Below are 27,670 nucleotides of genomic sequence, written 5' to 3' on the forward strand. Positions count from 1 at the left end.
TTTACCATGGGAAAAAAGGTGATTATTTCATGAGAAATAACCCTCTACTATCAATCATCTCTAAAAAGAAAGAGAAATAGGCATTATTTATAATATCTCTAAATGCTTGCCAAATTTTCCTGCCAAAGCTAACTAAGCTCCATAAATCTACGAAGTGAGAGCAAGTAGCATTAAATAATTAATGAGTGAGCGCAAATGCGACTGAGTGCAAGTTTCATTATCCCATGTACCATATGTAAATGATTTCAAATACCAAAAGTTAAACTAAAAATATACATCCTTAGAGCCAGGGCCAGGTTTAATTCTTATAAGGTCCTTAGATAATGTAAGTCACGGGCTTCACTTTCCTCTCCTCAACTTCCAAAATCAGATTTTGTTTAATTGATTTTAATTTTAATCTCTATAAAAATAATTTTAAATAGTAAAATACCGAAACATTTAATTTCGGGATACTTGGTTTCAGTGTATCGATTATAAAAATAAAAATTCAAAAATTTTAAGCAAAATAGTAAAAAAAAAAAAAAAACTTAACTTAAAAAAATATAAATATTATTTAATTATAGGATTTATTATTAATTTAGACCAGTTAAAAATTATAGGATTTATTATTATTAATTTAGATCAGTTAAAAAATGCTTTGGGTTTAAAGAACTTAATATAAAGCTTGTAAATGGTAAGTAATTAGAATTCTGTTCAAGTTCCAAAATTTAAACAATGTTTGATTTTAAATAAAAAAGTTGGATGGCAGGATTCTTGTGAATTAAATTTCTTTGAAGTCACCACACACATGCGCGCGCACACGCACACGCACACAAATCTGACGGCTGCGGGGGCCATTGGCATTTGCCAAATTTGCGTATTTATTAATACGGCCCTTTCAGAGCATGGTTTAAAAAATCATGAAAAAGCCAAATCCTGTTGAAATGCATTTCAGACCGCAGAAAAATAAGTGACTAAAAACAATTGATTTAAATTATATTAAATATAGATAAATTAAGCAGAAAAAAATAATTTTATTTACCAAATTTTTATAAAATTTGGTAGACGGGCATCTTTTTAAGTTTAGGCTTCTTTATCTCACTTTAACTTCAGTTATTTGCACTGAAATTTTGTTATTTCTAACAATTATTTTAATGCATTTCGCTTGTATACGTCTTGCGAGTTCTTAATGAAGGAACATCACGACAGTAACTGAACTGGTATTCAACAAAGATCGAACTATCTTTCTTCTAAGAACTGCTCACAAATCTTCCATTATCATTCATTTTTGGAATGTTCTGCTCCTTTTGTTTCCTCATGTTCTGAAATGCATACCACCGAGATTAGGCTTTATTTTGGGGAAAATTTCTAGAGTGTTCTGAGTACAAATCTTTCATTCCAACCAGCTGCAGTAAACTATGGATTTTAATGGCAATACAAGCACTACACAGCATCCACCTTTTGTGTTGCACAGAGCAAACTATTCTTTGAATAATTCAAAAGAAGAACGGATTTAACTAAAAATGATCATAATGCCAAAATGGTATAAGCTTAAAAGGATTGCACTGTACATGGATTATAGGTATACTCGTAATGGAAGCGTAGCAATCAGTCAAGATCGCACGAAGTGTACAAAATGGATTAAGAGATAGCACATCCGTTGTAGAAGATTCAGTGCCAAGCTGATTTCCTTACAAAGAGAAAAATAACACAAAAGACAATCCCACACATGTATCGCGAAAGGATATGATAGGCAAGGCACAGAATCTCACTTTTGTATTATAAGAAGGAATCCACTTTATCTGAAAGAGTATTCCAAAAGAAAGAATTTTATCAGGAACGCTAGTTTTTGTTATACTGACTAAGATGGCGTCGGCTTAAAAGGATTATACTGTTCGTTTCAGTATTCTGAGATTACCACTTTTCAACGATTCTATCTCACTAAGGGGTGAGACGCGGAAGAATGGGCACATTTCCGGAATTCTTCATTTTTTGACCTTGATTTCCGCCTTAGTAGATACTTTTTCATTCGTTTTTTATGTGTATTTAAGTGTTGTTTCCGACCGCATATTTTCATTTTAATTCAAAATTGCATATAGATTGCTTATATTGCCAATTCAAGTGCTGGTTCCAATTTTGCTAATTATTTCATGTAATATATTTAAAATAATAATATTTTTGTAAAAAATCATTATTTATAATATTTTTTAAAATATTAAAATAATATTTATAACATTTTTAAAACGTTCCATATTTATAGCAAGTCCTTAAATGGAAAAAAAAAGTTTTAAATACAGTAAACTCTTGATTATCTCAAAATACTGCCAAAAAAAATCAATAACATAAAAAAAGAAGCATTTTAACATTTAAAAAATCCTTACTATTTTCTAAAAAGTAAGTTATCAAATTTTAAATTTAAATCTTCCATTTATTCGTCATAATTTAATGTTCATGCCCCTCACAGTAAATAAAAATCGTTCTGAAGTATTTTATTGTGAATTTGTATATTTTTCCGATAGTATTGTGAATTATCTGCAGTGTTTAGTCTCATTAGTTCGCGAATAATCCGAGTTTACTTTATTGTTAAATGTAAGCATTCTCATTCTCTTTCCTCTCATCCCTATTTTGACAAATTAAACTCGTCCTAACGCATGCGCAAAAGAGTGGAAGGTTTTATAATCCGTTGTCAAACAATATTTGCTCTATGGATTAGAATTATAATCGGGATGGAAGACAACGACCAGTTTAAAGTTTGTAAAGGAATATGAAATTGAATAAAAGAAATCATCCCAGTCTCGGATTATTTATTCAATAAAAAGATTGTTCCGCAGAAAGATTTTAGATTTCAGAAATAGCAGATCGATGATCCAAAACAGCTGTTTTATTTTTAGCAGCTGATCGTACTTTTTCCGATTATTTCCATTTGGAACCAAGTCTTTTCTTATAAGCCGAAAAGTAGTCAAAGCAAATGGTATCGAATATTAGTTAGCAAAATATTACTTTTTAATTAAAACAGACAAATAATATTGGACACAATTTAGAAAGTTCTTAATCAAAATATACAAACAGTACACAATGTTGGTTAATGAAATTTTACATTCTAAATGAAGAGAGACAAACCGTATCGAATAAAAGCTAAAAATGTTTACAATTTAATTAAAACAGACAAACGGTATTGAATATCAGTTAAGAAAATTTTATACCCCAACTGAGAAAGACAAGCAATACTAATACAGGTTAATAAAATTTTATATCTTAAAGCAAGATAGACAAATGTTATTGAATAGAGGTTAACAGATTTTACAATTTAGTTAAGCCATACAATGAGGCCAATAAAATGTTACATCATAAGTAAGACAGATTTTTCAAAAATTGATATAAAACATATTCGTTTAAAAGTTTTTCGATTTATTTAGTTTAGTTGTATCGAACTTCGAAGCAAGCTACTCGTGAAATATTTCGAAATGGACTTCTTGATCCTGAGACTTGATCAGGTGTCGAAAAAGACACCTGAGCCGTAATCCTTCCATTTCAAATTTCCATTAAGCATCAAAATTATGTTTGACCCTACATAATGGGTAATCATTATAATTGGGTCGCAAACCCTATTATGGCCAGAATTATTTTTTTTTAACAAATTTAGTATTTAGTCATTGTTTTAATAGTGCAAATTGCTGCTGGACAACTAGTCTGTATTACATGATATTGCTCAAAAATTGACCATATATTACAGTTTCACCAAAGGAAAAGAAAAATATTAATTAATTATTGTTTTAATGGAGATAATTAGTTAATTTAATATAACCAAATTAGAAATAAACAGTAACAGTAATTAGAAATAAACAGTAAGTTGAAATTGCATAAAATGCAATAAAAAAATACAGGAAATGATGAATCCGATTGAAGACTTTATCATGCGTTACTTTCAATCAGAGAGTCAAACCAGGGATTTTTTCTGTGAATAGTATGTATTCCGTCCAAGTATTGACACGTCGTGGCCCGAAAACCCAAAAAATTAAGTTTCTTCTTCTTTTTTTTTTTTTTTTTTTTTTTTTTGAAGACAAGAATTAGTATGTAGAAAATAATGATATTAATATCAAAAATACTACTCTAGTAAACGAATTATTTCAAAAAATCAAATCAAAATTTAAATATACAAAACTGAATACAATCACAACAAAATACTTTAATACAGTTAGAAAAGAACTAAGCATCAAACCATAAAACTAATAAACATTAATAAATTTGAAAATCAAATATAAATGCAAAAAACTTTTCTTTTATTTGTTATTGATTAGTCCTCAGGCCGTTTCCGTCATTTCCTTCATTTTTTATCCCATTTTATGCAATTTAAACTTAAGATTTATATTTATTTCTAATTTGGTTAATTTCATTTGTGTTTTAGATATAGCAAGATTGGTGCGCTCTAATTACAATGTAATTTACTTAAAAAAAGTTTTTGATTTATGGTTTGTATTTTCTTAATATAAAGTTAGTAAAAATGTGATATTTTACCAGAAATATTTGTGGCCAAATCCTAAAACTCATTCTTTAGGGAAAAGTTGTAAAAAAGAATAGCCTTCATTATTACTTTAATCTTCTTAAGAACCTATACTTAAGAAAATAATTCTGTATTTACTATAAAAAGTGCTTCTAAATCGTTTAATATTCAAAATGTTCATTTTCTCCACTACCTTTTTCTGGCATCTTATCCTCTATAGTGAAAATTTAGTTTGCTCAAGTTTTTAGTGCCATGCTGTGTTTTGCACCTTACAATTTATAGTCGGGAAAGTATTACAGTTTTGAAGAAATTTTGACCTAATATATTAAACGTTTATTTTTATTGTCATTATAATTTTAATCTTGAGAAAAACCGACTTTTAAATTTGTCAGTTTGGTTAAATGTGAAATTTGGCAAAAAAAGTTAAAAGTGTCATTTACGAATTTATTGAGTATCGTAATTATTTCACTACAAATGACTGATACCAAAAAATCCGAAATATATTTTTAATAATGTTAATATAAATCTACTCTAAAATAAAAGAGCGATTTAGAACACATTCTATACTTCATTTTATTAATAACTAGAAGCATTCAGGGAATTTACCCAATATAATAATAGCATTTAGTTACGCTAACCAAATTTAACATTTACTACTTATTTAATTTTTCATTAGTTGAAAGCATTTATAGTTTATTCAAGAAGAAAAATTGCTAAATGTATGCAAACTTACCCTCTCCGCGGGAAATATGGCAAAGACAGTCAGAAAGGAAATTTAATTCTTTCATTTCAAATAAAGGAGGCGAACAGTGACTGATAAAAAACTGATCTTTTATTGAAATAAAACAGAATAATGTTAAGAATTATTTTTAAGAGCCAACTTTTAAATATTTTTTAAAAATCAAAAACTTAATCAAAACTTAGGTCGAAAATTGCCATCGTTAAAAGTCTGTTTTTAAATCAGTAGGCAAAAAATGAGTGCAATGTTTGTATCCTTTTTAAACGCGTGATTCAAATATATCATGAAATAATGAAATCGGTTTGATTTTCAATACCACGGTGAAAATTTTTATTGCAAATTTAATTTTTAAATTATAAAAACTCACTAAAATTAGTAGAAAATTTTACAATAAATGGAGATAACTTTTTAATTTCAGAATAATCTAAGAATAATTTCAGTACCAAAATTTTCAAAAGTTGTCGAGAAAAAAATGCTAAAAATTTTGATTTATTTAAGATTAGTTGAAATTCTAACTAATTTTAATTGATTTAAAATTAATTTAAATTCTAATTAATTTTGATTGATTTAAAATTAATTTAAATTCTAACTAAAGTTTCAAAAAAGTATCTCTGATGTGTGTACATTCCCACATTCCAAAGCATACTTGTGCCAAATTTAGTAGCTCCAGGTCCAATGATCCACACACACGCACACGCTTTTACTCTTAGTAGAAATGCTATTTCCCAGATGAAATGCATTGAAATCGGCAATGCCATAAACATCCTGATTCCATTCTCATCTTAGTTCTATCAATTCGTCAAAATTTTATTTATTTGAAAAATATTAATAGTGGTTATGCTTTTCAATCTGTAGTAAAACCAATGACAAATGCTTACTATAATTAAACATGGTTATCCGTTTCTGCTTTCAACATTAGTTATTATTTTCCTTTTAGATTTAAAAGTTAACTCATTATGTCTTCAAATACACCCTGAAAAGTAATTTATCGCCCTCATCATAATTATATCTCAATATAAAAGTATTACAAATCTACGGAGCATTCTTGCCTCAGAACTTTGATTACTTTATAATACAGTCCTTAATATATTAGCAAATAATGATACCAAAGAATTTGAAAAAATTACGTCATCAAACACTTTATTTCAAAAACACAATATTGTTGCGCGGTAAATTACTTTTTTTTAGTTTTGAAAAAAATATATTCTGATAAGAATAAATGAATAACCATTCATAAAAAGAAAGAAAAAAAAAAGATAAGTCAGTTCATCCTGATCGCCTATCCATCATGTCTTATCATATCTTCCTGACAAGGGCCCAACACACCCTAAAGTTCACTGGAGTTGCTATAATTGGGCTCTCTTTCTTCATCTAGTCAGAGCTGTCAATCCTATATAAACCACTAATTGTCAAGCCTAATTATTTTCCAGCGGCAAAGGTGAACTTCAAGAAAACTGATATGAGAAAATAAGTTAATCGCAATTTAAGACGACGCTGCAAAAAACATTTTCCGCTCGTGACTCCTTTAGGGCGTACAAAAAATATTGTGATTCCAATATCATCTGAAGTCTTTCACGCAATCCAAATATAAATATTACAGAAAGTGTTAGTTATGGAAATATCAGACTAAAAAAAAAAAAAATAGAAAATGAAATCAAATGAAGTATCTATTTATCAGAATTAAGGAACAAATTTAATTGGATACAATTATTTCATAAATATTTATACAATGTTTTAAAGTGCTGGTCGATTCTTTTTGATGAGACAAAAAATGTTATGAACGTAATTTTGCCTAAAATTCTTTTTTCTGGTGATCTAGATTCCACACAAATGCAGAAAATAAAACACAATGAAGTACATGTTTATGAAAATGAGAGAAAATTTAATTCAGTATAATTATTTTATATATTTTTATGAAATGCTTTAAATCAATGGTTTCTTCAACTTTTCTGACTCCATTTTTGATCAAGCAAAAGAACTGGAGATGCAGTTTTCGAACGAAGTATTGTCACTGGGAGCCAAGTACACATTTATTTAGAAAACTGTGGCATGTATATTTCAAACAACTAAACCATTTTCATAATATATTCATATAATATAGCCATTTAACAAATTTTAATAGAATTCTTTATTCAAAAGGGTTTCCTTAGGTCTTTGTTTAGAAAAAAATCACTCATTAAACCGGGGTTTAACCCTCAAATCTTTGACAAAAATAATATTACTAAAGTTTCCACTCTATATGTTGGAAATTCGTATATAGAATTTTTTTGGGAGGGGGAGGGGTGGAATTTCATGGGAAAATATTGTTTATGAAATTGAAAATAGACTGAATGCAAAGACATTTTAAAAAATTAAATGTTATTTTCGCTTATTTTAATTTATTTCTTTAAAGAGAAACGATGAATAACTTTTGGTGATTTTCATTCTTTCTTTTGAAATGGAGGTTTGATTTGAGATTTCTTATACATAGTAATCTCTAAATATATTGAACTCATTCTCGAGAATTGCACATAAACGTGTATACAAGGCCATGAACCCCTTAAGTGCTCAGATTTTTATTACCTTACTCAAAATCTGAAATCAAGCCAAGATCGGAAGGGTGATTTTTCGTTCTGATCCTGACATCCAATAATAGAGTTCCATTCGTGAGCATTCATTTCGTAGAGTAATTAAGAAAACCGAATATGCATTTTTGACATCTTCTTCTTGCCTGATTGAAATCAAAATTGGATACAGATCTACAGTTTTAGTAATAAGATTACATTCCAAATTTCCTTTAACGAAGCTTGCATTTATGAATTATAGCTTTTACGTGCATTCGAATATATAGATCAACAGACGATCAACCAACCCGCTGAGGAGTTTGGTTCAAAATTTGATACAGATCTATAAATATTAAAACTATGTTCTAAATTTTATCTATCTAGCTCTTCAGTTTACTACCTTCAGTTGTCGTGTTCATTTGTACTCGATCAGATAGACAAGTTTCTTCATAATGGACTTCGTCAAAAACTTGATAGATACACAAATATTTGATCGAAAGACCAGACAACAATTTGTTTGGCGCAGCATGGCCAAATCTGGATCTTGCGACATTAAACCTAGTACACCAACCGACTAACCAAACTTCAACTGTCATGCTGAAAGCGTTATTGAGCTACCATTTTCAGACAGATACAGGGAAAGATAGGCACAATTCCAAAAACACATTTTTCTATTTGAAAGAAGTCTGAAATGTGAAATTTCATCAAAATCTCGAGGTCTAATTTGTTGACATTTGCAATAATTTTCTCTTTGTATATTTCATAGGCGAGAAAGTAAAAAGGTGCATAATCGCAGAAGCTTTTGACTCTCGCAAGACAGTCATAATTTTTTACTGAGATTTTAAGACAACGAGCTTCTGAGATTCGAAAGCGTTATAGAAATATAAATGGCCATTTTGTATTTTAATAAATAAAGCAATTATTTTGAATTAAAATAAGTTTTTTTTCGTTCATATGATTTAAATAGAAATCTTGAACATACAAGTACTTTGCATCTTTAGAATGAAAAAAAAAAAAAAAAAAATAGAATCATTTCGTGTAAAAATTGCAAATTAATAACAAAAAATTGAAAGAGTAATTTTAATTTTGATCGTAACTGCTAGCTTATTTACATTCTCTTGAAACATTTTGAAAAACAAGAAAAATATTGTGAATTTTTCTAATTTCTTTCAGCCCGAAGGAAAGGAATATATAATTTTTTTAAAGCTCTCTCAGAATGAAATTCGCCAAACTGCATGTATGAAAAATCCCGAAAGATACGAACAATTTTTTATTAAAATTTATTTTATATGACTTTTATCGAAGTATATATTGTGAATAAATTGTTTATTTTTAAAAATTTTATAAAATTGAAATCTTTAAACTGCCTTTTTTATATAACAGATGAACAAATTTATCTCAATGTGAAAGTATTTCTTTAAAGTTATTAGAAATAAAAATAAATTTTAATCATGCAGTTTCTAATATTAATTATAAGCAATTGAATAGCACTTAAAAGATTTTCAAATTTTAATTTTTTAGTACTGATTCAAGTAAACAACTTCTTTCTCTACAATTTCACTATTTAAATGTTCTTTTTATTTATTTACTACACGATGTATTCAATGAAACCAGCATTTAAATATTTCCTTTATTTTTGAAATTTCATGAATTAAAGTAAATAAATTTATTAAAATTTTTGAAATTTTTATCAACAAATATTACTTCCTTTATTAAAATTCTATATTATTCATCTATTTATTATGTATTATTTATTCTGTTTATACTATTCAATCAAATTATTATTATTATTATACATTTTTCTTTTTCCAATGGAATATATAACGCATAAATCAAGTTTCAATAAAGTAGTCAACCAGAACAGGCTCTACATAAGTCTGAGTAGGGTCACCTTAATTATAACCAACCAGTATATTTTAGATTCCAGTTCCTGGTATAAGAATACTTTTTTATTCTAATAGCAGAAATTAAAAACTTCTGTGAATAGCAAGATTTCTAATCTATCATATTACTCTTTCCATTTAATGATGTCTGCCTTTTAAGTTTATAAACGGTTTTATAAACATTTCCTTTCATGATTGAACAAATAAATAAGTCCTTTAGAGATTTTTCCGAAAACCTTTTGAAGTGATAATAGGATTGTATCTGTGAATAGCAAGATTTCTAATCTATCATATTACTCTTTCCATTTAATGATGTCTGCCTTTTAAGTTTATAAACGGTTTTATAAACATTTCCTTTCATGATTGAACAAATAAATAAGTCCTTTAGAGATTTTTCCGAAAACCTTTTGAAGTGATAATAGGATTGTATCTGTGAATAGCAAGATTTCTAATCTATCATATTACTCTTTCCATTTAATGATGTCTGCCTTTTAAGTTTATAAACGGTTTTATAAACATTTCCTTTCATGATTGAACAAATAAATAAGTCCTTTAGAGATTTTTCCGAAAACCTTTTGAAGTGATAATAGGATTGTATCTGTGAATAGCAAGATTTCTAATCTATCATATTACTCTTTCCATTTAATGATGTCTGCCTTTTAAGTTTATAAACGGTTTTATAAACATTTCCTTTCATGATTGAACAAATAAATAAGTCCTTTAGAGATTTTTCCGAAAACCTTTTGAAGTGATAATAGGATTGTATCTGTGAATAGCAAGATTTCTAATCTATCATATTACTCTTTCCATTTAATGATGTCTGCCTTTTAAGTTTATAAACGGTTTTATAAACATTTCCTTTCATGATTGAACAAATAAATAAGTCCTTTAGAGATTTTTCCGAAAACCTTTTGAAGTGATAATAGGATTGTATCTGTGAATAGCAAGATTTCTAATCTATCATATTACTCTTTCCATTTAATGATGTCTGCCTTTTAAGTTTATAAACGGTTTTATAAACATTTCCTTTCATGATTGAACAAATAAATAAGTCCTTTAGAGATTTTTCCGAAAACCTTTTGAAGTGATAATAGGATTGTATCTGTGAATAGCAAGATTTCTAATCTATCATATTACTCTTTCCATTTAATGATGTCTGCCTTTTAAGTTTATAAACGGTTTTATAAACATTTCCTTTCATGATTGAACAAATAAATAAGTCCTTTAGAGATTTTTCCGAAAACCTTTTGAAGTGATAATAGGATTGTATCTGTGAATAGCAAGATTTCTAATCTATCATATTACTCTTTCCATTTAATGATGTCTGCCTTTTAAGTTTATAAACGGTTTTATAAACATTTCCTTTCATGATTGAACAAATAAATAAGTCCTTTAGAGATTTTTCCGAAAACCTTTTGAAGTGATAATAGGATTGTATCTGTGAATAGCAAGATTTCTAATCTATCATATTACTCTTTCCATTTAATGATGTCTGCCTTTTAAGTTTATAAAAGGTTTTATAAACATTTCCTTTCATGATTGAACAAATAAATAAGTCCTTTAGAGATTTTTCCGAAAACCTTTTGAAGTGATAATAGGATTGTAATGATTAAATATCACTATGTTTAAATTTCACATTCCTCATAAAGGAATTAAGCACTTAAGAATAATTCATTTCATTTTCTGTAGATTTGCGAAGTGCATTTCAAATCAAATGACATTAAAAGAGGAATTAGCATATTTCTTCTAAATTGGGAAATTAATAAGTGTTTCCTTTAAATGTCGCATGCTATCTTCAACAATTCTTAGGGGAATTTCAGAAACAAAAAAAGGAGGGGGGGGGGGAGCAACAAGTACTCTCCACAGAGCCATAGTAGAAAGGAAGAAATATAGTAAAACAAAATAATAATAATAAAATTTAGAAGATTTTTTTAAGTTAAAAATTTTTTTTAATATTTCTGTAATATTATTCATAAAGAAAGCAAAATTTTGTTTGCAAATATCAAATTAAATTCAGGTCTAGAACTTACTTTAGCTGTCAAAATACGCGATTTATTAGAGGTGACAACTTTTATTGTAAAAACAAACCCGTCAAATAATACTAATATTACTTCCTTGTGAAAAATAGTCAATAATATTATTAATTTAAATAAAATATTCGAGTAAATGTCAGAAATTAAGAAAAATAATGCATTGAGAAATTCAAGTATTTTTTCCCAAATTTCTGTTTTTATGGAAAATCTAAATATAATCCAGGAAAATTTAATCATCCCTACAGCATTTAACAAAGAGTATAATATATTGCTTCGATAATTTATAGTAAACACTGTAAAAGACATTCTAAGAATGATGATATTTTGCTCATTATTTTATTCAATATCCCACATGCTTGTCAATTTGTTAGGAAGTTACTTCATCCTGTGACTTTCAGGAATACAGTACGCTTATTAATTATTATACCGAATATTTTGAACAAAAATTAGTTTATCAACCTATAATCAAATAGCAGCGGAAGATCTAATGTTTCAAAGATTTTAAAAATGTTTTTTGAATTATCAATATACTTTTAAATGAATATTGATTTTGTTGCTTACTTGGAGTTGACGCCACACCAAATGTTTTTAAAATCATTTAGATACGTAATTATTTTTAAAATTCATCTTAACTTTTTCATTTATTTATTATAATTTTTTCTGAATAAACTATTGCTTTAAATTTAAAGGAGACAATTTACTGGAAAACCTGCCGCCCCGATAATATTACAAAAAAAAAAAAAAAAAAAAGTGTAATGCATTCCCAGTCCTTGGCCTCTTGGTGATGTAGGAAGCGACTGCATTTTAATCATTAAAGAACTCAATATATGTATTTTGAACTGTGTTAAATAGCTATGAAATAATTTTAATAAATGAAAAGGAATTTCATTTGACTTTTTGAATGCCGATAGACTTAATGCAGAGGTAACAAGTGATCACATCTTGTTGTGGCGTCATAGAAGACTGCAGAGGCCTTGTTTATTGTTGCTTGTGACAGTGGTCGTGGGTGAAATAGGGTTACGGGGTTCTCTTTACCTCAACAGAAACTTTGCTACCAGACCATAATAGGCCCTCATAAATTTCTGGATACAGACAATTGAGTAGCGTTGAGAAAAGCTTAGAGCTACATATGTCGAAGATACCAGATTAGGAAGATGAGAAGGATTTGAAATATTATCATGATGATTTTTCATTTTTTTAATACAGTAAACTGCCCGTATAATAAAATTACCGTAATAATAAAATAAAATTACAATAATACAATAAAATTACAGTAAAAAATAGGTCCAATTTTCTGCGATGGAAAAGAATTCAATTTTTAACTTCAGCCATAAGTTTAAAAAAGTTTTTTTTAATAAGCACAATGAAGTAATTTCTTTTCGTAAAAATGTGAACGAATAAAAGAATAAGAATAGAATCTGTATATGCAAACCCCTTGTTGTAAATGGAAATAGTTCACAAGCCTTTTTCCTGTTGATTTGCGCCCTTTTTCGGATAATCAAAGAATTCGCTTATCCGTGGTTTTGTGCATCCCTTTCCTCGAATAATTGAGTGCTACTTATTCTTGGTATGGCACTGAACGCAGGTTTTAAATGCTGCTATCTTAATAGTGTGTGTGTGTGTGTGTGTGTGTGTGTGTGTGTGTGTGTGTGTGTGTGTGTGTGTGTGTGTGTGTGTGTGCGTGCGTGCGTGTGCGCGCGTCTTGCAGACTGTGCAATAATACAGAATTCAGAATTTCAAGAAGTTTCCATTTCGCAGAATACAGCAAATATGATCATTTTTCTACAGTATGAATCGAATACGTCCACATAGTACAATTAAAAAATGCTCTAAGAATGCTTTTAATCATAAATGGCAACTCTAAGATCTACAGAAAGATTAAATAATATCCAAATGCCTATCAAATTGCATCGAATGAAGATTAAAAATGTTAAACAATTAAATTAGTATCAAATATATTTATTGTTCTTAAATAAAAGATAAACGTATTTAATTGAATGCCCCCTTTTTTTTTTTACAATGCGAATTTAAGTTGTCACAGTTTGTAGCTTTCACTAGATCTTAAGCAAAATCAAGACTTATTGAGAATTTTTAATCGCAAGGAAGGAATTATCACTTTATTACCAACTAATAAAAGAATTCCGACTTTTTTTTAAATCTCTGGAAGTAAAATAGATAGATAAATAAATAAATAAAGTAAAAATTAAAAAAATAAGGATATAAATTTAAAAAATCACGATTATTTTGTTTCCTACTTTCTCGTATATTTTCAAATAGCGATGTCATTTGCAGTGCGTGATCAAAACCAATATTGATTATGTATTATGCATCCAAAAATAATCTCGAAGGGCATTCATAAAAATCTTCTAAAAATATCAACAACAAAAAAATACAATTTGCTGTTTTCTGGATTCGTAATGTTTTTCTTTAAGGCAATAATTTATTTTTATTTATTTATTTATTTAATTTATTTTTGTGTCATCTTAAAATTCAAAAAGTTATACTTATGAATGACGCCAGCTTGGCTGCCATACAACTTCATCAACGAATTTCCACTATTTTTAATAAGTTTGTTTTCAGTTGCATCTACGAACTTACTTTCAAAGAAAAGTATTTAATATTATCATAGAACAGAGCGACAACGTGTATGTAGCAATGCCAAATAGAAAAACATGTGTATAACACATGTGAAAAACATATGTAAAAGATGTACATATATAAGCGGAAACATCTATATATTTCCATGATTGAAAGTAATAATAAAGTAATTAAAATGTGCATTCAGTTTTCATTTCATTTCATTAAAAAAGGTTTTAAAGTATGGCTCATTTGTGTGTACTTTCTTAACAAAATGAAGAAAACAGAATATATATATTTTAGCAAAAGTAGTCTCTTTACCTCACAGATTTAGTCCGAAATTAAGAACAGATAAAATGTTTTGATGTACGGACTACATGTTAGTTACCATCCATCAAGTTTGTTGCATTTTTGAGACGTGTTTGCACATATTGCTTATATCTTGCAGACAGAGATACAGACAGGGTTGACCCGAGAAAAAGCGAGGCCTTAAAATATATTATTATATATTCGTTACTAATCCTCTGAAAAACTAATCTACATCTTCTTAGTGCTCTGTAGGTACTTTTAACAATCAAAATTTTAAAAAATAAATAAAATGTCGAAAATGATCCACCCTCTTGAATGTTGCATGAGAGGAACTATCCCAGTGTAAAGGATTAATATATGATAATTTATTTTATTTTGCTAAATATTATAAAATACAAATTGCTCTAATAAGGATTTAAGAAACACTGGAAATGATGGATAAATGCCTTATTTTTAAAAGTTAACAATCACAAATATAAGTGTTTAAAAATCGAATAACAAATAATTGCATTGTAAACTCATAAATCCTTGGCACCCAAATAACTTATTTTGTTGTATTTTTACAAATGTGATTCATATTATGTTTAGTTGAATAACTTGAGTGTACCAAAGTTTTGGAGCTATTTCTTTTGGTTAAAAATGGGAAATGGGTTATTTGCTACTTTAAATCAAGACCATGTAACAAATTTTGTTTCTCTAGATTGGGTTATCGGGTTCGCGTACACACGAATAGACCGACAGTGAATCCTTAGGCGGGTCTATCCGAAATTTGAAATCGATCGATAATTGTAATGATAAAGCCATACACCCTTACTCAATCCATCTGGCATTTTCCGTTTACGATTTATTTATTATGTTCAAATGCACTCAGTGGGTCAGCTAGATAGGCTTCCCTTCCGAACGAATTTGGTGCGAAATTCGATCCAGGTCTATAATTTGGGTGGAAAGTCCATGGATCAAATTTCATGTCTCTAACTTTTTTTTTCGATTTATCGATTTCTCAAATCGAACGGACAGCCAGATATAGTTCAGAAAATGTTTTCTTCACGAGGATCTCTAAAATGTTGACACTCACTTAAAATCATTGGCTGAATTCACTGATGTTTACAGATCTTTCTTCTTGTATACCTCGTCTACGAATAAGCAAAAATGTTCATAAGTCAATGAATTCGGAAATATCTAAGAATCTCGTAATTCATTAAGATCTCGAAATCAAATTTCTTGGCGATTAGAAGATTTTCTCTAAACAATTTTATATTTGAGAAAGAAAAAAAAATGGACGAATGAAATGAATTAAAATTGATCTCAGAGGAATGCAGTTTGGAGAAATTCAAATTTTCTATAGCATTATAGAAGCAAACAGTAACTTCAGTATTCTATTTTGGAGTAACCGTATTTGTAAAGCCACTTTCTCATAGCAATAGCAATATCCGGAGGTGAAAACCTTTTGAATTCAATAATTCTGTCAACTCAACGGACATCGGCAAGATGTAAAAAAGCTATTTGGGGTGCATTAAACACGCACAATATCGAGTTTTGGACTTTTTTTGTCAAACAAAATCTCAATTTAACATTTATATATGCTTGAATGCTCACATGCATTTGGGAATATGCATTTAAAATAAAGGAAATAGTGTCCATTTTGTGGTTTATCATTAGATGGAATCATCTAATTGTGTCATCATAAACGTATTGTTACAAACATGATGAGAAGAACTGAAAAGAGTAGAGCAAGCTATATATATTGTTTTATGCAAAGAATATTTAAAGATTTCATCGGAGAATAATTTATACATTTATCATGCAAAGAATGATTCAAAAGTTCAAAGCTGTTGGGTAACATGATATTATACAAATTATGGTTTCTGTACATGGAGTAAGTTACACAATTTTATACAGTGGCTCCCAAAAGTGTTCTACTTTTTTTTTAAAAAAATGATAAGAAAAAGTGTTTTTAATCTAGAATTGAATTGAAAAACAAAATCCAATATTTTTTTTCTTATAATCTAACTAACTTTTTTCTTATAATCGAAACTAAAATCATCGTCTGATACTTTTTTTTTTTTTTTTTTTTGCATTTTGGTGATATTTAAAAGGTAGTTTGGTTTTTAAAAATGTCTCGTGGTTGTAAGGAACCAACAAACAACACTCGAAAAAGGATTATTTTTCATCATAATCAATCAATTCGGAATATCTCTAAATTAGTAAATTTACCCCATTCTGCAGTGCAGTATCTGATAAGATACTTTAACGAAGAAGATCGAAAAAAAAGGGAAGAAAATCTTGTCCAGAAGTTTTAATTCAATATTAGAAGAGATTTAAAGTTTAAAACATTGCGAAAATTTCATATTAAGTGTTGGACCGAGTTTACCAAAATGTTTTTCACTACAATTTTACCCGCAACTATTCGACAGTTATCCAGATTACGTTAAAAAGGGGGGGGGGAGAAAAGAAAAGAAGGAAAAGAGACAATTTTTTGTTAATGCAAGAAACAGAAACGCAAACTTTTCCTTCGTGAAATCAATAGTAAATAAACCCGAAACGTATTGGAATCATGCCTTGTTTACAGATGAAAACAAAATTAACATTTTTGTTTCTGATAAAGGTATAATTATCTGGGAAAAAAAAGGTGGAACTTAATCCAAAAAACTTAGTCGGAATAGTAAATTATGGCGGCAGAGGTGTCCCTGTCTGGGGGGTACATGTCAGCATCAGGATTAAATAATTAGGTATTTATTGACGGAATAATGAATCATACATTTAAATAATAATAATGAATTTAAAAATTTTAAAAGACAATTTAAAATTATGTTCACAAAATGTGGGTGTTACAAATTCGGGTGTTACCGTTTTTTAAAACCGAGATAGCTATCAAAACTTATGTCTATAAAACGTATGTCTAAACGTATGTATCTATAAATGTCTACAAAATCTGTAACCTCCACCTCAATCGATGCATTGAAACCCAATAGGAAATATTTAGAACTAAAAATTAGAGTACGAAGAGCCAACATTAATACGAAAATCGAATTAATAACAATGCTAATGGAAGAACGTTAATGCAGAAAGAAGAAAACAAAAACTTGTGCAGTCTATGCACAAGACGTTTAAAATAGATGTTACCAAATAGATGTTGCAGAGTAATCTATTAAGGTACTAATTAACTGAAATATCACTAAAATTTAATTTAAACTTAATTAATTTCCTAATTTTTAGCTTAATTTAGCCCATATTAACTTCATTCTAAAATATTCTCTTATTTCCCGATCCCATTCCACTTTTTCTATCTAATTAATTCAACAGAAGCTTTGTAAAATTGCTGAATCGGGTAAAGATCGACACGTTCCCACAGTCTGAGTGAAGGGATAAGATATTGTTGATATAAACAAATTCCACTAAAAGATCCCTGTGATTCCCTTGCTTGTGATTGACATGTATTAGAAATCCCTATTAAAATCTCACAGTATATATTCACAGGGATAAAATTTTCATGAGCCTTTCCTCATTTCGCTCTGTGTCGTTGTGTGTGTGCTCGTCGCTTCTGCTTGTTCATAATGCGTGCCACCCCGGGATGAAATATTTTTATTCTTTTGCTAATAAGTCTATTTTAATATGGCCTGATGTCAAACCATATGCTTGGCGCAGTATGGCCACAGATAGCTCTTGCGCCATAAAACTAAACCGAAACCAAAAAAAAGAAAAAAAGAAAAAGAAATAAAAAAAATAAAAATAAAAAAAAAACGGAATGAAATAAAACGACAAAAAAAAAAAAAAAAAAAAAATCGAAAGTCTCTTCACTGTCTTCGAAACTACTTTCTGCTTCAAAAATTGCGCTTACATTATATATATACATATATTCTTAAAATATTTAATGAAGTTTTGTTAAAAAGTAATCATAGATATTATTAAAAAATTTCTCATTTTGAAATATTAATTTTTAGCAATGGATAGAACAATATTTCACTTAAATTCATAACTGTACCCACACTCTTTGGGAGCCAAAACTTAATGAATGGGTCAATATTTCATTGTTGGAATGAGTTAATTTATAAAATTTCTTGCCGATAATGATGTGTAATTCGTAGTTTATCAAGATTGCATTATTTTATCTACACATCGTGCAGCAATAAATAAATATCTATGAACTTGTATTATTTATTATGATTGTCTTATAGATGATTTCGAAAAACTGAAACTCGATAGATTGATTCCAATAAATTTCAAACTTGAACTATTTGCATGCATCTTTATCTCATGCAGGTTTGCAAGCAAATTAAAAGAAACATGAAATATGCGATTTAAAAAAACAACAACAACAATTGAGCTGAACTATAATAATGCAATTGTAGATTTTCTTTTACATATCGAAAATGCCCATATTACCTTTTTATTTCAATTCGTGGTCATAACTAAAAATTCTCTTTTAAATAAATAACAGCAAAACGAGGGCTACTTAAAAATACTGCGTGAAATTGCATATATGAGGCCGAAAAAGCTTTTCCCTCACAATCACTTTATGAGTTGTTGCTTTTTTTTCTCTCATTTCACCTTTCAACCCACTCAATCTTCGAAACTCCCGCTCGAATTCGATGAATAGGTAAAACGAGAGAATTTGGCGAGTAAGCAGCAATGTGGTAACCCTGCCAAAAGTTTCTTGCGAGTTGCAACTCAATCTCCGTGTTTTGTTCACAAGCAAAACGGTGCGACGACAACTTGGAGTGAGGGAAGCGAGAGTTTGTTTGCATCGGGTTCGTAAAGAAAGATTTAAATGCTTACAGTCACACTTCTATGCGCGAAATAGCTGCTAAGTAGATTATGAGCTTTGCTTTTGGTCACAGTTTGCAAGAGAAAAAAATTGTCTGTAATTACTTTCGCATGGATATTTCGTCGTGTTGGATTTGGAGTCTATCCTGATCCCATTTATTTTTAAGATATCAACACGAAAATATGCGATTAATTATTTGGGTGAGTGCTTTTTCACGTTTTGTTTATCAAATGATAATTTTTTAATTAATGTAATTGGCTACTAAAATGGAATGTGAAACTTTCATGCTTAATTTTATACAATATTTTCATTGTAAAATAAGCATTAAATAAATCATGTTGATTATTCGTACAATTGCAAATCTCAATATGTTTCTAAATCTGCTCAGCTATTTTCCTTTATTTGAAAATTAAAATTTTAAAATCGTTTCAAAGAATCTATTTTTCAAATTAATTTCATTTTGACGATTTCAAAGCTGTTGCATTTAAATTCTGCAGTCTATTAGTTTATAAACTCGGTAAAAATTATATAATAAACTAAAGGTGTGAATTTCATTTCTTTTTCTCTTGTGATTGCTTGCTCTAAAATTTCAAAGCAGTAATACTTCCAAAGAAACAAAATCAAATATTCATTAACAAATGTTTGGTATTTGATTTGTATTTTGTACTGTTCTTGTGTGAAATATTGATATTTTTTTCTTCTTAAATATTAGAATTCTTCGGTTGAAATGAAATATTCTAATATCTAAAGAAAAAAATAGCAATATTTCACACAAAAACAAGACAAAATTACAATAAAATGTTCATTAACGTGTGTTTGATATTTGATTCGATTCTTGTACTGTTCTTGTTCGAAATACTAGTATTTTTTTCTTAAATATTAGATTGTTTTGAATTGAAAGAGATATATTCCTGCACGTCATTTTTCGTCTCCAGGGATAATATGTATAAAATATTTTACCTGATCACTTTTGTAAATCCCGGTAATGAATGAGTATAAATATATAAGAGGAAATGAAATTATTACAATTGTATTTTGCCTGCTGAATATATTATTTTAATAATAATAACAAAACAAAATTAATAATAACAAAATAAAATTAATTTACTTAAAACACTCATGACATGATATTTCAATGATAGCTTTTTTATAAGTCCTATCGTTGCCTACTAAAAAGAAGCAGGCATTGTTAAAAAAAAATAAACTTATTAAAAAAATTATGATTTAAAAAAATAATCTTAAATTAATTTATTTTGTAACAAAGGTTGCCATCTTGTCTCATTTTTGTGCATTTTTTTAATAAAAAAATTTTGTACCGAAATTTTTTTGAGTTGTTTCTGGGAGCAAACAAAGGTATTTTCGCGTACTGAAAATCAGAATAATCTGTTAGTGTGAAAAAATATTACAGGCATTGAGCTATTATACAAAAATTATTAATTGTCCTTTATTTTCTTGTTTAAATATATTAGGAATGGGTAATTTTTTATTGTATGAGATTGGTTGTCTGAATTGGCCTGATAGATCTGTAACTTTCAAATTCTGTGTTGAGTTCGATTCAGTGTTTGATTGATTTCATTTTTCTTTAATTTACTTACAAATCATTCGGATTTATTGTTTTCTGGTCGATTTACTACATTAATTCAGAAGTATACTAAATTGTCTGCATCGCAGAACAAACAGATAACAATATGGCCTCAAAAGAGAAATAGACGAGCAAAAATTTTTGAAAGATTTACATAAAATTCGAATATATTGTTGAGATCTGATCGAAATTCATGAATTATTTAAAAGTATGTCAAATATCTGCATTGCAGAACAAAAATAAATAAAAGACATGTCTTCAAATAAATAGAAACTTTATTGCGTTTTGCTATTCCTTGATTTTGTGATTATAGCTAATTGAGTATTTAAAGTTTATTTCTTTGAAGATTTTTATTTTTTGTTGACTCACAATCTGGAGAATTTTGTTGATCGCTTCTTGATCTCCATGATATCTATGAATTGTTTCTAATTAAATGATTTCAAATTGTTTGTTCTCTTGAAAAAGAAAGACTAGACAGGAACAAGCGTATAGCCTTTATAATTAGAAATCTGAGGACTTAGACTAGAGTTATGTGCTTAAGCAGACAGAAAAATGCGGATGTTACGTAAAAATTTGAATCGCATATTGCTAAGAAAACTTAATTTCCAATCAACAAGACGTGATTGAAATGAAACAGACTTGAAATATTTTTGCGTGCAACTTAATGGAAATGGACCAAAGTTTGATGAAATATGTTTCTTCTGTAAAAATAGCGAAAATTAAAACAAATATGAAGTATCACTTATGCACTGTTTAATTCATAATTTCACCAAAAACCATTTCATACACAAAAATATCAGATCAAATAAATAACTAGGTGAAAGTAAAACCTTTTTAATATCTGATATTCTACGTCTGCTTTACAAATTTTTACGGAGTTACCTCTTTTTGTTTTTTGTCATACGACTCATCCTGTTTGGGTTGATTTCCTTTCCAGAAGTCCTCGCATAAACTCTATTATTTTTCAAAAAATATAGGATACTCAAGTGCATGGAATTATTCATTGCAAGTTACTCTATTCTGATTGACATACGAGTATAAACGTTAGTTGTGTCATGAAGACTCAACTATTGCTTCGTTTTCTCACCTAGAATCCGTATTTCTTTCTGTTTTATGAATTTTTTGAATTCATACCTCTTTTAATTTCAATTTGTATCTATTGAAATGATCGTAGAAAAAACATTTTCAAATGCGGAATGAGCGATCCGCATTCTCCAATACTGAAATTCTATTTATCACCGAAAAAATAGTATATATTTTTAATAAGGAAATCATGAATTTAGTCTCGGTAACACAGAAATATTTTTTTATGCATGAAATTATTATATATTTTAGATATTTACTTTATTTTATATTCGTCTTCGGTGAATCATTAGTCGTAAATTCGGAATACAACATAGAAAGCATGTGAAATGCCGGTAGAATCTTTTTACCGCTTGTGTTCCTGAAGAAAGCGCGAATGATTTATGCTTCAGTTCAAATTACAAGACATTATGCATTATACAAATAACAATGAGCAATCAGAAAATCAAAAATTATTTGACGAGCTGATAGACGCCAATCTAAATTCGGATATTTTATACCTTTTTTTCATGGTTACGCAAAAGCTAGAATCTGAAAACCAATTACCAAAAGTTTTGTAATCATTTCAGTGCGATAAAAATAATCTTACAATAAATTTTATTGAAATAATTCTTCTAAAAAAATTAATAACGTAATTCGTTGTTCTTTCTGCATTATCTAGCCGTCCAATCATGCACTTGTATCCAAAAAAATTTCTAAATGTTTGAAATCAACAAAACCTATTAAAAACACCTTATAAAACTTTTAAAGACTGAAAACTTTATTACAACAAATTTAACTGTTTTTTTATATATATTTCCAGAATTTAGAAGTAGAAATTATATATATACATAAACAGTGACATTGAAATTGTCTTTTTAGAAATTGTGGCAAACTATTTCATAAACGAAACTTTTTTGGCCGTTAAATATTAATAATATTTTCATTATATGGACGTAGTTTTCATAATGTAAGTAATAAATTAATTGCCTCAAAATGTTCAACAATATGTACATTTGAATGAAATCTCTTTGTTTTTGCTTTAAATGAAAAGTCAAACAAATCCAACTATTGTATACTTTGTGAAATGATATAAGAATAAAGTTTTTTTTTTTATGCATCCGCGATAAATGTTTCGTTGTAAGTCTGAAGTGAAAGAATAAGCCTAATCCCAAGTTGAAACATTTATTATTCAAATTTTCATTGAAATTTTTATTCCACTTTTAAAATTTAATACCTTAGATTAGTTAAAGTTGAATAAACAAAATCAAAATTGTATAAATTAATAATATATTTTGGGATTTAAATATTTTCCTTATATTTCTTAATCCTGTTTTTTTTTTAATTTTACCTCAGAAAAAAATTAACTTATCAAAAAAAGTATTATTTTATTATCAGTCTGAAAGAATGTTGTAAATAAAATACACTTTGATATCTTAACTATAAGGAGGGGGAAAAGATTCTGATGCCTGTTTTCATTTATGTAAAAGTTCATACCAAAGTAATATATTTTTTTATTATATATCGTGAATACATATTTATTTAATTTAATTTTTTTTAAATAACGTATTTCTTACCTAGGTACATTAAGTTAGTTTCAATATTCAGTACTAAGTCTAATGTTTTTTAGTTAGATTTACTTCATAAATATCAATTCTTATTCATTAAATTTGAAGGATTAAATAAAATCTCTTTCTTTCTCTCTCCATATATATATATATATATATTTGGTTATTGCATGAAGCTTCAAATACATGAACTTTTGTATTATTTTAATTAATTATAAAAGTCACTAAAGCATGATTTGATATCATAAATTGTTATCAGTGCTGTAAAGGATAATTAATAATAATTTTTATAATTTTGGAAAAATGACAGTTGTAAAACATAGCATGCTAACAAAATTTCGAAATGTAATATAAAATCCTGGCCATAAACGAGTTATTTATTTGAAAAAAACTTATGCAAAAAACGCAGCTTCTGTTCATTAGACAGGCAATAACCCTTAATGTCATTGTCTTGATAATGTTGTAAAAATATCAAAAGAAATTAATTTTTTTTATAATAACCTTAATAAACCATTAAATATATAATCATATTATAGACACAAAAACTCTCCTGCGTATCTTTTCTTTTCCCGGTATCCTATTTTTTAATTCATTTTTATGGAAATATATTTATAATGCGTTGTCTCGAATATGCAAAATATGCAAGAGAACTTACATATATAATATGCAAGCATAATGCATACAGTATAGCATAATGCGTAAAGATATAGCATTTTCCTGATAGAATCATGAAATTCGAATTAAATTGGTTTATAGTAATTGGAAACCAATTAGTATATTTTACAGGAAATTCGAATAGGTTTTAATTATCCTCTGTAGTAGCCAAAGATATTGTATGCTATCGACGACCATTTTATGTTTTTTAGTACCTGATGAATAAACTACATATTGCCAGGTGATTTTCATACCTATAACTGAGTAGAAACTCTTATCATTTAACACGTATTAATTTTTTTATATATATTTATTAGCTGAATTGAATTTGGATTTTATGGCACGAAAGTAATTTTTAATTATGCTGCGCCAAGACTAAGTGAAAACAAGAAGCGGTAAAAGCGCTTTTTAAAAAGACTTATAAAAATTGTCAAAAGATTAAAATCAGTTAAATTAAAGGTGTTTTGCTATTTAAAGCAGTTATAAAAATCTAAGGAATATTTTTATTAACAATGGTTTTTGCAATCAGTAGTGTTTCATTAACCTTAAATATGTTTTATAATAAAATTTGCGTATGTGATAATGTGAAGATGTTACGAATATTGAAAGAATCATGAAAAGTTATTCATGAGAATTGTTGCAATATTAGAGATTTTATTGAAAAAATAGTGTTGAATGAATATTTTATTAATTTTTATAAGGATAGAGTGATGTTAAATTCATTGTTTATTTTGTAATATAAATTTACAAATCAGTTATGGATTTAAATCTTGTTATAAAAGCCATTAATAAAATATTGACAACCTTTTTTGCTTTTCTCAATAATCTGACTTTAGAAATTCGGTATTAGTCAGTTAAATATAAATCAAAATGCTGCAATTGGTTCGAAAGTTCCGATTTAATTTCATTCAATAAATTTTGCTTTTCAATCTTGGATATTACTTTTAAGCAAAATGTTTTATTAAGGAGAACTCAAAACAAACAAATGAAATGTATGTAATGAATAATATATTTAAGTTTATAAAAAAAGTCTAAAAGTAATGTCAGTTAAGTCAGTAATGGCGTATATTATTTTGTGTGTACCATTATTGCTCTTGGGAGGGAGGGATGAGGATTAAAAACTTAAAATTGCTGTTTAATATGTGAATGTGTTAATGAATTTAAAACAGCACGATGAACAAAGTGTAAATGTAAACTTTATTCTGGATAAATGAAAAAAAAAACATTAAGTAAGTAAAATATTAGAATATATTTCACAATTTTAACAATTTTTGTAGTTATGGGAAATTATTCTTCTTTCAAAATTCCTCCCCCCCCAAACCCCCCCCCTTTGGATCGGTAATTGATCGTCTAACGTTTTCTTGCAATACAATGTTTTTCTATTGTTTTGTTATTGAAATTGATTTTTAATTATTTTGTGTTGGTCCATAAGTTGCCCTCTTGAAACGAATGATTTTATTTACTGTTTTTTTATTCTGCATTTTACTCAAATAGATTATTTCAAATGAGAAATGCTAGAGAGTAAAAGCTAGTAAGTTGAAACATTCGTATCCGCAATTTCTAAATTACAATACCTTAAAATATCACTTATATTTAAACTTTAAAGAACCCAAAGCTTTTTTCTGAAGAACTGAAAAATAATGTTTCCATAAATAAACAATTATTGTTGCTGTTTGTACAATAAGAAATGGCAAGAAATTGGTAATTTTATTCACTGCTTCTGTGTTCATTTATTCTGGGTTTTACATAAAGAAAGTTTGTTTTAAATGTTTTATTCTGAAATAAATAATAATTCTTGATATACATTCAGATCTGAGACATTTCAGAAGCATTTATAGGAAACGCTTTTTCAGATTAGAAGTACTCCGAATGATATATAGAATAGGTAAGAGCAATCCAGTAATAGGGAATAGATCTTAATTCTTCACTGTACGAAACCATCATATCGCAGGCCAAGGAGTCCTACTTTGAACTCGCATATCTGCCTTTTCTTGTTAATTCATAAAATTGGTCTTCAAAAATTATTTTGTGCATTTCGGGAAGAAACAGAAATGTCTGCTGTTTCTCATCAGATGTCTGATTAGAAATTCTATGTTTTAATGAAGGACAACGAAAGCAAAATTTGCTGCAAACTATTTCGCAAAATAAATCTAGATAATGCAATTTCTATAATATTCCCGAACTTTTTTTTAACAACGATAGCGTTAATTGTTGTAAACTTTTTCATGAAATAAATATGGATAGTAAAATTTTTGAAAGCTTTTCTTTATCAAAATTACCTTCATAATCCACTCTATTAGTAATTAATGAATTGAGATAAATACGTACATAGTTACTGATAACTTGATAGCGTTGATAGGTAACATCTGGATCAGTGACAATTAGTTCCTTTGGGACAGCTTATATATAACTTCGGGATAATAATTTTTTTTCTACTTAACGAATACGTTTTCCTTTTTGCATTAAAAAAAATTATTAGATAATCGAATGGTAATCTATGAATATAATAAGCATGGTTTTAACTAATTTATAGTAGGAGCTTAGTAAGGGTTGATCACATCTAAATTGTAAATGTACTGCCTCGAAAAGCATATGATATATTTGATCTTAGCCTGAACATAAATTGAATCTTATAATAAAGGAAGATTATTTTTGTAGCTGGAAATATTATGAATTGTGAATTATCATCAGATAGAATTGAGTCATAAGATTTTATCCTACGATTAAATTTGTCATCAGCTTGAAATTATGAACACATCGAAATAAATTTAACTTTAGAAAAGAAGTTAAAATTTTTATTTGAGCACACTACGGCTCAGATTCAAGTATGGGAATCATGGCAAAATAAACATCGGAATAATTTGACTAAAACTGAATTAAAATATAGATCACATTTTAAAAAATAATAGGTTGCGGATAAAGCAGATTCTAATGTTGCTGTGTTCGTAAATATGTAGAATAAACCTTATACATGTAGATATAAAGCTTATAAAGAAATAAAGAATATAAATAAAGAAATATGATTGAAATGAAAGTATTCAGAAAACATACCCAAATGCAACTTTAGCTTTTAGTAAAATATGTTTCTCATCAGTTGAATTTTAATCTTAGTGAATATGAAATAAATAAATGAGTAATTATGGCATTTCAATATTCTAACAATGTAATAAAAACTGAATTTTATTGGATAATATTGTTTCATATGTGAAATTCGAGTGAAGCATAAGAGGGCATCATTAACACATAATGACAGCTGCTATGCTCTGAATGGTTTAATTGTGCTGCCCATAATTTATGAAGCAAAAGTATTTCTTAAACTATTTGCTCGTTTGAATTTTTCTAGCAATAAAGAGGATTCAATGCTCAATGGAGATGATTTTTGAATGTAATAATCTTCATCTGCAGTCAGTACTTGACGACAGCAATTTAAGTTTGTAATTACATTATTAGTGAATATTAGTATTACTATCTAGGG

The 27,670-nt window shown here is 28.0% G+C and overlaps 2 protein-coding genes across 2 annotated transcripts in view; one reads left to right on the top strand and one right to left on the bottom strand.

Annotated features, from left to right (window-relative positions):
• The window catches only part of LOC129959832 (uncharacterized), an 86,887-nt gene that overhangs the window by 18,837 nt on the left and 40,380 nt on the right, over positions 1–27,670 (bottom strand). The window lies entirely within an intron of this gene.
• Positions 19,273–27,670, top strand: part of LOC129960796 (zinc finger protein GLI3-like) — a 121,078-nt gene continuing 112,680 nt past the window's right edge. Inside the window, exon 1 of the mRNA XM_056074444.1 lies at positions 19,273–19,529. The gene's annotated coding sequence lies outside the window, so the exon portion shown is untranslated. The remainder of the gene's footprint in view (positions 19,530–27,670) is intronic.

Source organism: Argiope bruennichi, chromosome X2, assembly GCF_947563725.1.
Source record: "Argiope bruennichi chromosome X2, qqArgBrue1.1, whole genome shotgun sequence".
In the NCBI taxonomy this organism is placed as follows: domain Eukaryota; kingdom Metazoa; phylum Arthropoda; class Arachnida; order Araneae; family Araneidae; genus Argiope; species Argiope bruennichi.